The sequence below is a fragment of the Macrobrachium nipponense genome, chromosome 38 (assembly GCF_015104395.2).
Source record: "Macrobrachium nipponense isolate FS-2020 chromosome 38, ASM1510439v2, whole genome shotgun sequence".
Lineage (NCBI taxonomy): Eukaryota > Metazoa > Arthropoda > Malacostraca > Decapoda > Palaemonidae > Macrobrachium > Macrobrachium nipponense.
The window spans coordinates 11,341,787-11,359,286 of NC_061098.1; the positions used below are offsets into that span (position 1 = coordinate 11,341,787).

The 17,500-nt window shown below is 38.3% G+C and overlaps 1 long non-coding RNA gene across 2 annotated transcripts in view; it reads right to left on the reverse strand.

The window, feature by feature from the left end:
- Nucleotides 1-17,500, reverse strand: part of LOC135209875 (uncharacterized) — a 314,792-nt gene that overhangs the window by 262,759 nt on the left and 34,533 nt on the right. For both annotated transcript variants that reach the window (XR_010313425.1, XR_010313426.1), the window contains exon 2: nt 7,254-7,631. This is a non-coding gene — a long non-coding RNA (uncharacterized LOC135209875). The remainder of the gene's footprint in view (nt 1-7,253; nt 7,632-17,500) is intronic.

Genomic DNA, 17,500 nt, shown 5'->3' on the forward strand with positions numbered 1-17,500 from the left:
TCTCTCTCTAGAGGTGGTCCTTCCTTATTGGATGGATATTGCAAAGTGCTGTAATATTTTCGTGAATATTGCGAGGTTTTTTTGATGTTAGTGAGACACATGGTTGAGTGCTCTCTCTCTCTCTCTCTCTCTCTCTCTCTCTCTCTCTCTCTCTCTCTCTCTCTCTCTCCTTCTGGATTAAAATACCAGTCCACTTTGCTAATTCGGATGTCATTTCCTAGAATGATAAAACGTTATTGAGGAGATCCATTCAAAGGGTTTTATAAAGTTCGTATTTGACAGAGTGCGATTTTAATCGGGAGAAAGGCGTTGGAAGTTTGTGTAACTTTTATTTATTTATTATTTATTTTATCCATTTTAGAAATAGGCGCTGCCATTCATCCTTTTCACGTCGCGTTAGATCTTTTTTGTAACTCATTTTATTTGAATATCTGTATTCATGGAAAAGGCTTCCGATCCTTCGCGGAAGATGAATATAGGTTTTTTTTTTATGTATTTGAATAAATTTACTTTGATTCCACGTTTATATTTATAGTAGCTTACTCTTTGCTTATTGAAACGGGCTTAAACTTTTGGTTGTCGAACCTTACTCGACGAAGATTATTCATTTGTTTATTTATGTTTTATTTATTTATTTATTTATTTTGAAGCAGGTTCGCTCAGACTATATTTTTTGGATTGTGAAGGGAATGTTCAACGGATTTCTCTTCGTTGTGAAACGAAAAAAGCAAATCACAGTAAAGCTTTTATCAATATATATATATTATATTATATGTGTGAGTGTGTGTGTGTGTGTGTGTGTAGTAGTAGATCTTTCTTTCCTGCTTCGTTGAATCATCAGCTGAAAACCTTAATAGGCAGAGTCGACAGACTATATATAAACCCTTACACTGTGAGAGAGAGAGAGAGAGAGAGAGTTGTAGGAAAAGGTGATCAATAATAATTAAACTCGGGATAGAACCGTAAAAAAGAATATATATATTATATATATATATATATATATATATATATATATATATATATAATAGATAGATAATTATACAAATAGATAGCTACATAGAAAGACGCAGACCCATAGCAACTGTTTACCAGCTTTCTCGGGTTCCATTAGCCGCCATTGTTTTTCTGTGCACCGTGTTTACTTCAGTTCCAGGTGGTGTGATATGTTTTGCTATGTTTGCTCATCATGCTGATGAAATATGAAAATAGTTTGGGAATCCCACCGGCCCATTGGGACCGAGGGGAAAGTAATTGCATTAATTGAGCCGCGTAATAATAAATGTTTATGTACGTTCAGTCTGGAATTTTGCCAGCGAACTTGTGGGGTTGCCGTGAATAATTCACTCACGAGGTCTCGCATTACCAGACATTGTGCAGTACGTGGATTTTTTTTTTTTTTTTCATTTTTTATATTTTTTTTGTAAAAGGGAACTAAGTTAGAATTTGTTTATTGAATTTGTTTATTTTTACGGTGAAAGTTTTGTTTAAACTGAACTTTTATACCACTTCAAGATGTATTAAAATATTGCAGAGAAATGTGCGCATTATTAAGTTGGGACCAAACGGCCACTTTTAGGAATTGTTGGCCCGGAATGAGGAATTAATAAGGTTAGAGATCCCGTAGGGGGTAGTGCTATCAGTGTACCGCACGCGGTGCGCTGTAGGCATTACTTAAGGTTCTTTGCAGCGTCCCTTCGGCCCCCTAGCTGCAACCCCTTTTAATCCCTTTTACTGTACCTCCTTTCGCATTCTCTTACTTCCATCTTCCTTTCCATTCCTCTCCTAACAGTTGATTCATAGTGCAACTGCTTTGAGGTTTTCCTCCTGTTACACCTTTCAACCCTTTAACTGTCAGTTTCCATTTCAACGCTGAATGGCCTCATAGGTCCCAGTCATGGCCTAAATTCCATATTCAATTCAATTCAGTAAGAGACAAATTAGCGCCATCTCTCAGAATTGGTCATCATGAAAAAATGCAAGTTTATATGATGATTATGATGACTGTATTCTCAACTCACTCCACAATCATTGACACGGTCAAGTTCCAAAGGACAGGTCATTAACATGAGCGAAAATCGCAATATCTATAAATATATAAATATGTAGGTCATTTATGCAAGATCTATAATATATGAATACGTAAGGCCTTCCTCTCTCTTTGGACAAAGGTCTTGCTGACTATTTTTCTACCCTCCAGTATTTTAGACAAATCAAAGAAATCCGTTGGATATCAAAGAAATCTGCTGGAAAATCCAAAGCGTATTTTTGAAATTGCAGCGCTAAACATCAACGAATGTTCAATAGGTTACAGCCTTTGTTCATCGATTTTGTATAAATGGTCGTGTTGCCCGTCAACAGGCAATGTTATTTGTGCGACAGATTCAACTCTTTCAAGTTTTATTTTAGAAACCGTTGTTTTTACGGTAGTGGGCAATTGGTAATGCGGGAATTTACGCAGGCCTCTACAAGCTCTGTGATGTTAGATGTCTTTTGATCTGACGTTTGAGGTGGCAGGTCGTGATCAATGAAATTTTCTGCTTCATTTCCCAGATGTTGACACAGATACAGAGCCTCGTAGCAGTATGGAGTGAGTGGTGTTTACCAGCCGCCATTACCTGTCACCATTTTGCGAGAATTCTTCGAGCTTTTATGAATTGATTCCTCCTAAGCCGTCAATGGGTATCAAGGAAAGCTATACTATATCGTTCTCTCGAGAGAATACTGAATAGATACCATTTTACCGTTGTACTTCTGCTGCCGACTTGAGATACTTTGAAACCAGAATTATACCGGGCAGAAACAAAAATTGAGTTGGGCCAAATCAGGTATGATACGGACGCGTCACTTTCGAATTGGCTGACCAAGATTTGAAATCGGATAAAAGCTGATCTGGTTGTGTAATGTGACGAGCCAAGCCAGGAAGTGATTGAACGAGATTCCCCCACAAGGTAAAGCTGATTTGGAATGATCTACACTTTTGAAAGGACCAGTCTTAGCTTTATGAATGGGCTTGCCAGAGATCTCATTGATTTTAAATGACTCGGATTTCGAATGGAACTCAGTCGGCTATAAGAGGTACTTAACCAGATTCTGAATGGGCTGTTCAAAATGAGGTAGTGACTCTCACGGATTTGATATGGCCTGAATTAGAATTAGAAATGTCAAAATTCGAGATTTAGACATGTCCGTTCAAGGTTTATAGATGGGTAACACATTTCAAGTGGGCCATAGTAGTTTTGGAATGTGTCACTTATTCAGATCTGAAAGTGCGTGCAATCAGACGTAGGAATTTCTCCTCTTGCCCCTGATTCCGTTGTATATCTAATGATATAGTTACCATTAATAACACTTGACATATCTGGAAATCAATGAATGTTTTGCTCACTAAGCCTAAGAGTTCTGTGAAGCAGAAATGATTCAATATTTCGAGACAAATTTTCCCTATATTTTAGAGTTACTGTCTGAACCAGAGCGCCTCAGTGGCGTGATCGGTATGGTCTTGGCCTACCACCTCGGTGGCCGCGAGTTCGATTCTCTGCAGTAGTGACCCACTTCAACTCAGGCTTGTGCACGGAAGATGGTTAAAAGAATTTTTACACAACAGAAAACAGATAGATAGTTATTGCAAACGATGAGAAAGGGTCGGATGAAACCAAGGTAATATCCGGTGTGGCACAAGGTACGGTGCTAGCTGCAATACTGTTTGTTATTATGATTGAAGACATAGACAGTAATGTTTAAGGATTCGGTAGTGAGTAGTTTTCGCTGATGACACAAGAATAAGTAGAGAAAAAATTACTTGTGATGAAGATAGGAACGCTCTACAAAGAGACCTTAACAAAGTATATGTTGGGCAGAGGTAAATAGGATGGTATTTAACTCTGATAAATTGTAATCAATAAATTATGGAGACAGAGAAGGAAAGCTATATGCATACTAGGGGAACCTAATAATGAGACCAATCACAAATAAGGAAACAGTTTAAAGACCTTGCGGGTGTGATGATGAATAGACATGTTATGCATGATCAAAATAGCCATTCTGTTGGCAAAATGTAAACGCAAAAATTGGAATGTTTGTTACGGCACTTCAAAACAAGAAAAGCTGAACACATATTATGCTTTATAAAAACATATGTTCGTAGTCCACTTGAATATTTGCAATATGATATGGTACCCACACTATCAACAAAAGGATATTGCACAAATAGAGAGTGTAACAAAGGTCCGTTTTACAGCTCTAGAATAGAAGAAGTTAAGGACCTAGACTACTGGGAAAGACTACAATCCGTAAAATTAAAATTTATAGTCTAGAAAGGAGAGAGAACGCTACATGATAATTCAGGCATGGAAACAGATAGAAGGAATAACAGAAAATATCATGGAACTAAAAATATCAGAAAGAGCAAAAGCAGAGGTAGATTATAGGTGCCCAAAACATACCAGTGAAAATGGAAAAAATAAGGAAAGCACACAGACATTAATCCACTACGCACCAGCATCGATAATGCAGCGTCTATTCAATGCGTTGCCAGCTCATCTGAGGAATATATCGGAGTGAGCGTAGATGTGTTTAAGATAATAAGCTCGACAAATATCTAAACTGCATCCCAGACCATCCAAGATTGGAAGATGCAAAATATACCGGAAGATGTACTAGCAACTCTCTGGTAGACATTAGAGGCGCCTCACACTGAGGGACCTGGGGCAACCCGAACGAAATGTAAGGTCTGTAAGGTAAGGTAAGGTCTCTCTCTCTCTCTCATGCACACCCCCAAAGATTAGCCCAACGTCAAGGATAACATAATGACATTCTCCTTGATGTCTTGGGAGTGCTGTCATTATTTTCTCATTTGGGGAATTTCCAATAAACAAGCAGCTCTCTCTCTCTCTCTCTCTCTCTCTCTCTCTCTCTCTCTCTCTCTCTCTCTCTCTCTCTCTCTCTGTTAATGAACGCAGGATGAAAAATGTCACTAAAAAAATAAAAAGGAATATTAGTTGAGCTAGACGTGGGAATGGGAATGATGTTGACTGGTTGGAATGGGAATGATGATGGCTTAAGTGGGGATGGGAAGCATGTTGACTCTGGTTGGAATGGGAATGGTGTTGGCTTGAGTGGGAATGGGAATGATGTTGACTGGTTGGCATGGGAATGATGTTGGCTTGAGTGGGAATGGGAATGATGTTGACTGGTTGGCATGGGAATGATGTTGGCTTGAGTGGGAATGGGAATGATGTTGACTCCGGTTGTAGTGGGAATGATGTTGGCTTAAGTGGGAATGGGAATGATGTTGGCTTGAGTCGGAACGGAAATGATGTTGACTCTGGTTGGAATGGAAATGATGTTGGCTTGAGTGGGAATGGGAATGATGTTGACTCCGGTTGTAATGGGAATGATGTTGGCGTAAGTGGAAATGGGAACGATTTTGGCTTGAGTGGGAATGGGAATGATGTTGGCTTAAGTGGGAATGGGAATGATGTTGGCTTAAGTGGGGGAATTGGGAATAATGTTGACTTCAGTGGGAATGAGAGTGATTTCAGTACTCCTTTCCTCTCTCTCTCTCTCTCTCTCTCTCTCTCTCTCTGTATATATCTTATTGTCACGGCGATGGGTTGTTTTTTGCTTTTCTGTATTACAGAATTACAGAGCTATTCATTAATTGTATTCTAGTTCTTTTAAGCATGTGACCGTCTTTTTATTATTATGTTTTTATTTTTTTTAAGTCATGCTATGATATCCCTCTTTTGAAACGTCTCGTCGGTTGTAAATCATTAGTTGATTGCCAAAATGAATGATCCTGGACCATCTGAAGCCTAATTGGGCATGTACCTTTGTCTGTTCAATTAAGTCCTACAACTTCGATTAAGTATTGCAACCTGGAACTCAAGAATTACAACCTGGAACTCATCATCAATGCACCTGATGTTTCTCTAGATGCCACCCTCGGACACTTTCAGTTTCTTGTTCAAATATGAATGATTTAACACATTGCAATCCTTAGATTTCACGAATTTCCGGGAATATCCCTAGCCAATGTTCTCCACAAATTTCCAGGAATATTCCATGTCTGTATTCACCCAAAATTTCCATTCCAAAACCTTTTTTTACAGCCCCGCAATTTCCCCATTGACAGGTCTGGAATCTTCACCCATTCTTCCAGATCTTACGCCTTCTTTGGAAATCCAGCTGAAGTATGCATACCTCTTCAAATTTATATCGGTCCGTAGGGTTATTTACTTGTATGCGTGGTTGTTGGCGCAACAGGTTCGTGCTGCATTTTGAGATGTAAATGCACTGGGGCCTGTTTCAGGAGGCTGCTCGAAATCGCTCTCTCGAGTCCTGACCAGGGAATTCTATGTATTTACAACAGCGTGTATTTGGACTATTATTGTATGTTATGTATTTACAACAGCGTGTATTTGGACTATTATTGTATGTTATGTATTTACAACAGCGTGTATTTGGACTGTTATTGTATGTTATGTATTTACAACAGAGTGTATTTGAACTATTATTGTATGTTGCAACACATTTTTAGATCGTTGGCAATGATTGACAGTAAATTCATTTACGAGATATTGTTCGCAAGTGCCCTATAGGAACATATTTCAACCAAAAATAACACTATTGCTACACACACACACACACATGTGTGTGTGTGTTATTTTGTCAACATTTAATGTGAAATACATACGAATTTCTGTACCGATAAAAGGTAATGTTGCTTCACAAATAATACTAAACGTTAAAACTGCCAGGCATTACCTTTTTGCTAAGGCCACTTTCCCAGCAAGTATTTTACGAGTATCGGTTTTACATTCTCCAAATTTTGGGTGTAACGCACTTACTGGCGCGCGCGCGCGCAAAAAAAAAAAAAAAGTAATGGATAATTTGTGTTTTTTTTTATCCATGTTTTTCTTTTGGAGTTTTTCATCCTGGTATACATATATATATATATATATATATATATATATATATATATATACCTTATATATTTATTTATAGAATAATATATAATTATGAAAACCTTGGAGACATAGCAGAAAATTTATATATCGAAATGGAAAATATTAAATCTGCGGAGTGAATGTATTAGTTTTTCCGTACATATGTAATATCTAGGATATATTCGAAGTCGTTTCCTCTTAGCTTGGTGTGATCATTGTTGCTGTGATGTGATTGATGTACATGATTTAATTAAAATAAATAAAGTATATAAATTTACACTTATATAAAAATAAATTAACACTTACCTTGAGAAAACTGCAACACGTTCGAGTTTGTAGCGTCACCAACACAATAGAATGGAATTCTTATTTTTCTGTTAAGGGATCAGTTTTAATTGATTCCATGGGGCTGGTCTCTCACATTTTTACAATTGATCAACACTTTTTCCACAGCAGAGAAAATCGTACACAATATCACGTCACTCTCTGATGGTCACTTTTCTGTGTTATTTTTTTTTTTTTTTTTTTGTACTCGGCACTTATCACTCGCCAGCATTGGAATACATTTTCTGTCCAGCTAATACCTTTTTTGTCCGTTTTTTTTCCACTCGCTGTTACGTTTTGTGCCTCATGGAAATGTTCACTTCGCAACCCGAGTTCTTAAGAAAGAGTTCACACACAGTCCTGTTATGGAAAATGAACGTTATATTTAACATGGGTGAATATATCGCGTCAGTAATTGTAAGCAGCCTTTGCAGAAAAAGTTTGTCCTTCGTTTTTAATAAAATTATGATTCATATAACATTCTTATTTGTTCTTATTAATAATTTTTCAACTAAATGATGGGATATAATGAGTCCATATGAATCGTACATCAGCTTCCAAAACCTAAGTTGCTGTAACTGATCAAGTATACAAGTAAGAGTTCCAGTTTGAACTTCAATAAATCCAAATGAATTAATAAAAACAGAAACAAGGTCTGATTCATTCTTTGATTCTGTATTGCAATAACCATTCTCTCTTTCATACTGGTTTAATATCCGTCTTTCGCGGCGTTTTTTGAACGAATTGCATAGGTGGATAGTCATTGCTACTATGACGCACTGTTGTCATCGTCACGTGTTACAATAAAATAATTGAAATGTATAAAATGTTAACATTGTCACGTGTTACACGAAAGTAATTGAAATGGATGGAATGTTATCGTCGTCACGTGTTACACTAAATAACAGAATTATCTTGAATGTTATCATCGTCATGTTTTACACAAAAATAATTCAACTTGAAATAAGAAATCCAAAGTTACAAAGCAGTTTAATCGTCTTGTTAATTGTATTTCTGATGTCTTGTAATTCAATTTCCTTTTTAATTTCCTTGGAGGTCAGTTATGACTGAATTTCTGTTTACATGATTTTAGCCGAGACTGAAATGGCACCTCGTTTATCAGTTAACTCTTTTGCAGAATAAGCAATAAGGAGAGACAAAAGACCAGGAATTTGAATTCAGCAAAGATATATTTAAAAAAAAGGTGACCTGCCTCAATATGATTAGTTATAAAGTCACTTTGGTCGCAGTGAAAATATTCAGTATGATTATTTTTCATAGGTTATAGAGAGAGGAATTGATCATATGTTTTGAGATGAACTGTGCTTTTGAAATGTTACGTCAGATGAGCTATCATTATTTTTTTTTTTTTTACATTTTAGTTTTCAGAAAAGAAAACTATTGTGTCGGCTTTGTCTGTCTGTCCTCACTTTTTCTGTCCGCCTTCAGATCTCAACAAATATCGAGGCTAGAGGGCTGCAAATTCCTATGTTGATTATTCATCCTCAAATCATCAAACGTATCAAATTACAGCCCTCTAGCCTCAGCTGTTTTTATTGTATTTCATGTTAAATTTAGGTATAATCATGCGTCTGGCAACGATATAAGCCAGGCCACCACCGTCCCTGGTTAGAGCTTCATGTGCCGCTGTTCATACGGTATTATACCGAGACCACTGTAGGTTAGATCTGCTTTCGCTGGCCGAAGTAACTTCGCCTCATTTTTTTTACTTGTTCTTTTGTAAAATGCTTCATGAATGATAATAATAAGTGTCAAGGTTTTCTGTGTGACGAGAATGAACCTCGTTTCAAAGAAACGCCTGGAATTTCTGATGAGGCGATCGACGTTAGCACCGATGGGAGTCATTTGCATGCCGTCCAATGATGTCAAAACTCGAATTTAAATATGGGTTTAAATATGAATTTAAATATGGACTGAATCATAGGAAGAGTTACGTAAGGGAAGCGCGGCCATTTTAATATTCATTTCAGTTTCCTTAATTTTTTTTTTGTGGGGAAGGGGGGAACATATTTCCGAGACTTTGGGATTTCTCCTTACGGTTTTCCTTTGGTGTCTCTTATAATTTCAGAGTCTTATTACTTTTTATGTTTAGTTCGCTATAACTTTATTTTCCGTAAATTGATTTTGTAATTTTCGAAAAGAGACGAGATTAAGAGCAGACAGGTATTTTCTGTATTCATTTCTTCCTAGTTATTATCTGATGACGTTTACTGTTCTCTCTCTCTCTCTCTCTCTCTCTCTCTCTCTCTCTCTCTCTCATCTCTCTCTCTCATCTCTCTCTCTCTCTCATCCATCCTTGTTTAGTTGTTCCTTATACATACAAGGGGAATGCCATCATGTAATGAGATTTTGACAAAGGAAAAGAGAGAGAGAGAGAGAGAGAGAGAGAGAGAGAGAGAGAGAGAGAGAGAGAGAGAGAGAGAGAGAAGGGTCTAGGGGAAATGTGGTGGTTAGTAGTGAACGGATTCTATAACATGTATAGATTCTATTATGCATATAGATTTTGTAATACGCGTAGGTGGGTCTTCAGGGATGATATATATATAGAGCTGCCTTCACCATATGGGATCCTGGAAGCTGGAATGTACATGGAAAATTTTCATCGGCTGGAATGCCAATGAACAATTACTTCAGCTAGAATATAAATGAAAACTGACATCAGCTGACATGTCAGTGAATATTGACATCAGCTGAAATGTCAGTGAAAATTCACACGAAAACACACACACACACACACACACACACACACACACACACACACACACACACACATATATATATATATAATATATATATATATATTTATCTTTCGTTCGACGTATGTCCTCTTTGTTTCATCTTGACAGTTAGTAAATAAATATTCTTTCCTTAGCAGGACTGGAGTAGATTTATATATTAATCACCAAACTCTCTCTCTCTCTCTCTCTCTCTCTCTCTCTCTCTCTCTCTCTCTCTCTGAGAGAGAGAGAGAGAGAGAGAGAGAGAGAGAGAGAGAGAGAAAATCGGTTTCATCAACTCAGTAAGGTAATGAGTATTGCTAATTACAATTACAATATTTTTATGAGAGAGAGAGAGAGAGAGAGATAATACCGGTTCATCAACTCAATAAGGTAATGAGTAGTGCTAATTACAATTACAATATTTTTATGAGAGAAAGAGAGAGAGAGAGATAAACGGTGTCATTGCAGTTATATATTGTATGAGTTCATACCGGAAGCATAGAGACTGACGTGACCTTCGTCATTTCCGAGATAAACAGCAAGGAAATACATGTCTGTAATTAATGAATATCAAAATCACTGCCTTTAGAAGAAACACAAATTTCATTAATTTAGAGTATCGCGTGATTTTGAGTAACTCGTAAAAATATGCTGGAAACGATTTCCTTTAAACAAATATGTAACCTTGTTGAACTTGACGATGTTCATGCAACCGTTTTTATTGTATTTAAATCATATCCGCAAATTAAGTTTCGGTCACTGTATTATAATTGTTGTTGTTGTTGTTGTTAGAGCCTATTATTATTATTAAGATTATGAACCCTATTCATATGGAACAAACCCACAGGGGCCATTTCCTTAAAATTCAAGTATTATTATAATTATATTATTATTAATCAGAAGATGAACTCCCACTCATATGGGACAAGCCCCCCACAGGGGCCACTTCCTTAAAATTCTAGTATTATTATTACTATTATTATTATTATTACTATTACTATTGTTTTTTTTTTTGCTTTATCACAGTGCTCTAATGCGACTGGGTGGTATTTATAGTGTGGGGTTCCGGGTTGCATCCTGCCTCCTTAGGAGTCCATCACTTTTCTTACTATGTGGGCCGTTTCTAGGATCACACTCTTCTGCATGAGTCCTGGAGCTACTTCAGCCTCTAGTTTTTCTAGTTTTCTTTTCAGGGATCTTGGGATCGTGCCTAGTGCTCCTATGATTATGGGTACAATTTCCACTGGCATATCCCATATCCTTCTTATTTCTATTTTCAGGTTTTGATACTTATCCATTTTTTCCATTTCTTTCTCTTCAACTCTGGTGTCCCAAGGTATTGCGACATCAATGAGTGATACTTTCTTCTTGATTTTGTCAATCAACGTCACGTCTGGTCTATTTGCACGTATCACCCTATCTGTTCTGATACCATAGTCCCAGAGAATCTTTGCCTGATCGTTTTCTATCACTCCTTCAGGTTGGTGTTCGTACCACTTATTACTGCAAGGTAGCTGGTGTTTCTTGCACAGGCTCCAGTGGAGGGCTTTTGCTACCGAATCATGCCTCTTTTTGTACTGGTTCTGTGCAAGTGCCGGACATTCGCTTGCTATGTGGTTTATGGTTTCATTTTTTCGTATTGCACTTCCTACATATGGGAGAGATGTTATTTCCATCTATCGTTCTTTGGACATATCTAGTTCTTAGGGCCTGATCTTGTGCCGCTGTTATCATTCCTTCAGTTTAATTCTTGAGCTCTCCGCTCAGTAGCCATTGCCATATGTCATCGCTGGCTAGTTCTTTAGTCTGTCTCATGTATTGTCCGTGCATTGGTTTGTTATGCCATTCCTCTGTTCTCTGTCTTTCTCCTGTCTCTGTATATTCCTGGGTCTTCGTCTACTTTTATCAGTCCTTCTTCCCATGCACTCTTGAGCCACTCGTCTTCACTGGTCTTCATATATTGCCCCAGTGCTCTGTTCTCGATGTTGACGCAGTCCTCTATGCTTAGTAGTCCCCTCCCTCCTTCCTTTCGTGTTATGTATAGTCTGTCCGTACTTGCTCTTGGGTGTAGTGCTTATTATTATTATTATCATTATTATTATTATTATTATTATTATTATTATTATTATTATTCAGAAGATGAACCCTATTCGTATGGACAAGTCCACCACAGGGGCTACTGCCTTGAATTTCAAGCATTATTATTATTATTATTATTATTATTATTATTATTATTATTATTAATCAGAAGATGAACCCCCACTCTTATTGAACAAGTCCTCCACAGGGGCTACAGCCTTGAAATTCAAGCTTGAAATGACCTCAATTCCACAGCAAGCAAAGCTGAAGAAGAAGAAGAAGAAGAAGAAGAAGAATTTAGCAACAGCAGTAAATTCCAAGCAGAGGCCACTAATCATCAAATCACTTCGGAGTGACGGCTACAATGGCGAACCTGACCTTCTGCAGGTCGTTTTGGGGGTGATAAGGACTCGTCAAACAGAGCCTTGGGCAACGGGACATCCGCTCGGAGATAAGATGCTCTCTCTCTCTCTCTCTCGTACTAGGGGGAAGAGTTGTTTCCGCCTGTGTGTTAGTGTGGTCGAAGGGTGGTTCTTGCTAGCTATCTCTCTCTCTCTCTCTCTCTCTCTCTCTCTCTCTCTCTCTCTCTCTCGCACTTGGGGAAGAGATCTTGGCCGCCAGTGCAGCTTTGCAACATCGGGGCGTCACAGTCTATTTGTTTTTGCGTGAGCTGTAGAAGGGTGGTTCTTGAATGTTCTTGCCAGATAGATGCTCTCTCTCTCTCTCTCTCTCTCTCTCTCTCTCTCTCTCTCGTATGCAAATCATCTATCCCCGATGAACTGAAAGCACTTGGGTTTAATACAGCAAGAACTATAACACTGGGCGCTGATGTAACTTGGTATTTTTATAAAGGCAGAAAAATCTGCCCAACTCAATCCCTGAACTTTAAAACATCCTTAAACTTAGAAAGATCTCTAAACTTTAAAAAGGAATGAGTAAAAGGACGACTCGAAGAGTGTCTCAAAATTTAGGCAGATACCAACAACAAGAACAGATCAGTAGAAGTTGTAACTGAAGGTTGGTCTCAAAAGTTCTTCGGGAAGAGAGATCGTTTTCTGTCGAATTCTCTTTTCGTCTGCCGAGTTGTAGATGAATCTCATGGGCAGGAATCTCCCTTACCCTTCTTTATGTAGCTTGAATTGTCTTCTTACCTCATCCCTCCATTCTCTGTACGTGACTAAATTACTTTAAGCAACCTTCTTAATTGGTTATTGGGATTTGATCAGTATTTTTCTTTTCAGACTTAGATTTTGTTTCTTGGTCATTGATAACTGCATCGGCGACCATCGAAGTTATGACGTCATATGTTTTTTCCAATAACTCTTTCATTTGTTGTTCAGATTCTTGAATGCATGAATCGCCTTACATAATATCCAGTTAAGATCGCGATGATTATCACCCTACAGTTGTTATTTCTTACTATTGCGTTGGAAGTACGATTTTTGCCTCGACAAACCTCGATATCAAACGATGTGGGCCATGTGTCCTTTTATTCATTTTTTTTGCCAACAAAGCTTCCTTTCATGTTTCCCTTCACACACACACACACACACACACACACACACACACACACACACACACACACACACACCCAACAAACGTTGCCTTTGATCTTCTCGGCTGTATCTTTGTATCTTTCAATTTTTCTTCAGCGTTATCTTTAGTTTGTCAGATAATTTTTTCAATGCATCTTGGAGCACCCCTTTGATTCCATTTTCTCTCTGCACTCGGATTTAATTAATAGTTTTTCGTCCTTGTTTCTATTATCCTTCCAAATGATCTCCATCCCTTGTCTTTGCATTCTTTTCTTTGATATTTTTACATGAATTTCTATTTATTATTTGTTTGTTTATTTATTAGTTTATCTGGTTTTCAATAACTTTCTTTGGAAGGTTTGGTGGGCTTCTTGTATATGAAATAGGGTTCGACTTCTGAATAATAATAATAATAATAATAATAATAATAATAATAATAATAATAATAATAATAATAATAATAATAATAATAATGTTAAGAAACACGCAACTATTTATTTACCTATTGTGTTGCCACCTCATGTACATCCTATGCTTTATATATATATACATTTTATTATTCACTTTTCACTCCAATAAAGAGTTTTTTTTTTATTTCGATTACCAGTCATCATCTTAATCCTCTCTGCCATAACTCTATAATTGTGCTCGATGATATTCTAGTTTTTCACGGCACTAATTTAAATTTATGATCATTGCCAAGCTGTTACTAAACCCCCATTTTATGCAGCTCCCAAAACCATTTATGTCAATTTTTTTTTCGTTGTTTGACATTAAGCTGGCCCTATGCCAGCACGGTCTCTTGCTCTTAGAGCAGCCCGTAGGTTGTCGATCTGTTTCGTTGTTTCGACAAAAAGGTAGTTTTATGCTTCTGTTTTTATCCGTGAATATTATAATATATTATGATTTCCCGTCTAAGACGCCTCAGTGTACCCATTGTCGAAGCCTTTCTGATTTTGGAAGAAAACTGAGTCGCTTATCTCCCTCTCTTATATAAATACCACTGGCACTTTGTAATGCTAGCGCCTCAATGGCGTGGTTGGTATGGTCTTTGCCTGCCTATCTCGGTGGCCGCGAGTTCGATTCTTTGGCATTTTAATAAGAGGTGAGAGATGTGTATTTCTGGTGATAGAAGTTCACTCTCGACGTGGTTCTGAAGTCACGTATAAAGCCGTTGTTGGTCCCGTTGCTGAATAACCACTTTTGGTTCCATGGAACGTCAAAACACCATACAAACAAACAAACAAACTTTGTAATGCTGATGGTATCATTTTCATTTGAGACGAGTCGAATGTCGTCTTCTTTAGTTTCCCCTCTGTCCGGCGCCATCCCGAATCCTCTTATTTCCTCCTCCTCCTCCTCTTCCTCCTCCTCCTCCTCCTCCTCCTCCTCCATCCGTTTTATCGGTTGCCCCTGCAGTGCTCGCCTTCATTACCCCGCCTCCTCCTCCCCCTCCCCCCAAGTCATTTTGTCGTGCCTGCATCTGACGTCCTGGCCACCAGACCGTGCCGTAATGAGGCACCGGAGGGTCTTCCGTGATTCCTCCTCCCACCCTCCTCCTCCCTACTCTCCTCCACCTCATACACCTCCTCCTCCTCCTCCTCGTCTTCCTCCTCACCTCCTCCTCCTCGAAAGGAATCCTCGCAAGGGAGAATGGAAGAATGGAGGAAGGAGAAAGGAACCACGAACTGAAAGACGCCAATCCTCAGTCCTCCTCCTCCTCCTTCCTCCTTCTCCTCCTCCTCCTCCTACCTCCTCCTCCTCCTCCTCCTCCTCCTCCTCCTCGAAAGGAATCCTGGCGCCACTCCTCACTCTTCCTCTTCTTCCTCACTACTCCTCCTCGAAAGGAAGGAATCCTTGCGAGGAGAGAATGGAAGAGGGAGAAACGAACTGGAAAGACGCCCCAATGGGCGTAGAAAGAGCAAGAACGCCATTGGGTGAAAATAGATGGGAGAATATGATAGAAAGAGTGGGTGTAGGGAATGGGTATGGTTTAGGGGGGAACTCGTAGTGGAAATTAGAAGAAGAAGAAGAAGAAGAAGCCATTTTGAGGACGAAATAGAAGAAATATTGAAATTATATAGATATGGGTGGAAGGAGATAAGCTGAGGAGGTGGTGGGGGGGGGGGCGACCCTTAGGGAAAGAGGCTAGAAATAATGGGCCTGTTGATAAAGAAATCCCCAAAAAAGATGGAGGAAGGAGAGAAAAGGAGGAGGTGGAAGGAGCCACCTAAAGAAAGAGGGTAGAAATAATGGGCCCATTAGTACAAATAAGGAAGAGATGATGGGCGAGGTGGATCCAGTGTAAGTCAGCATAAGGCAGAATGGCCTTTTGCCCAGAGCACCCTTTATGTTGGAGGGTGGGGGTTGGATAAAATGCTCAAAGGCCATCATGAGGTCTATTTTGGATGTCTAGATCAACCCGACCAAGGGCCCGATTGACACACAGGAGGGTGAAATGGTATCCTTATCGTTCTCGGTTATCACTGCCTGTTGATGAAAGATCCTACTCCCACACACACGTTTCTTTTGGAATACTGTGGTTTTAATCTGCAGTGCGGTTATTAAACCATAGATAAATTGGATGGCAGCTTGGCGGTGAGGAAGAGGAGAGGTGTACTGTCTTTGGGACGAGGATGAAAGGACCCTCGGAGTTGCAAAGAACATCTGTAAATGCTGAAATGGAACCAAGAGCCATAGATATATAGTGAGGCGTTTTATTTGTTTGTTTGTTTGTTTGAGAGAGAGAGAGAGAGAGAGAGAGAGAGAGAGAGAGAGAGAGAGAGAGAGAGAGAAAGGCCCCACTAATCATCAAGAGCGTATCCAATACACTGATATTTGTTATTCTGATGTCATTATGGAAAAGGCCTTAGAAAAGACTCATTTAATTGGCATACCGAGTGGATGTGATCAAATATGGTCATAAATATTTAATTTTCGACTTCATTGTTCAAAGGAACAGGGATGATGATATTGATCTCGTATCATTTCTTTAAAGAATCAAAAGTCCACCAGACTGTTCTTAGTTTGCTTGCATTCAGCGCAGAATTTATATATTTATATATATATATATATATATATATATATATAATATATATATATATATATATATATACAAAACTCTTACGTGTACGAAAACCGCAACATAAAATAATACTATTTCTGATATCTGATTTTCTAGAGGAGAGAGAGAGAGAGAGAGAGAGAGAGAGAGAGAGAGAGAGAGAGAGAGAGAGAGAGAGAGAGCTGCTAACGGTTGAATAATTGATGACGGAAATTGGTTTACGAGACGAGAAATCCTCGCGAATACAGGATTTTAAGCTCGTTTAATTAGTGTAATGAAAACGGATAATCTTGTAAAAATGATCTGATTTCCAACATCCTTTATATATATTGATACTGGGGATTTTCATGAGTTTTATCGTGAGTTTCCCGTTGGAGCTAACACCTACTTGAAGGTATTTTTTCTGTATATTCTCTAAAGGCATGATTAATACTACAAAAAATATTGTAGGCAGAAAACCATCGACACTCAAAATCACTGAGAAAGGTCCTTATGGTCAGTTAAAATGATAGAATATTACCTTGCATATTGGATTCACATTCTTCTATAATTCCATGACGTACGATATTTTTGGCTTGGCGTTGAAAAAAAAAAGTGGAAAATATTAGTGGGAAAAAGGGCTTTTCACTGTGTAACATTTGGAGAGAGAGAGAGAGAGACGATTGCATATTGATTTTAATCCCATAGTCATGAGTTGCTTCGACCCTGAGCGATCATCGTATTTGGACCATCATGGATAAACTATTGGAGAATAATTAAAGTATTAGAAATGAGCGATACGAAAACAATGATCCATTGTCATACTGCGTT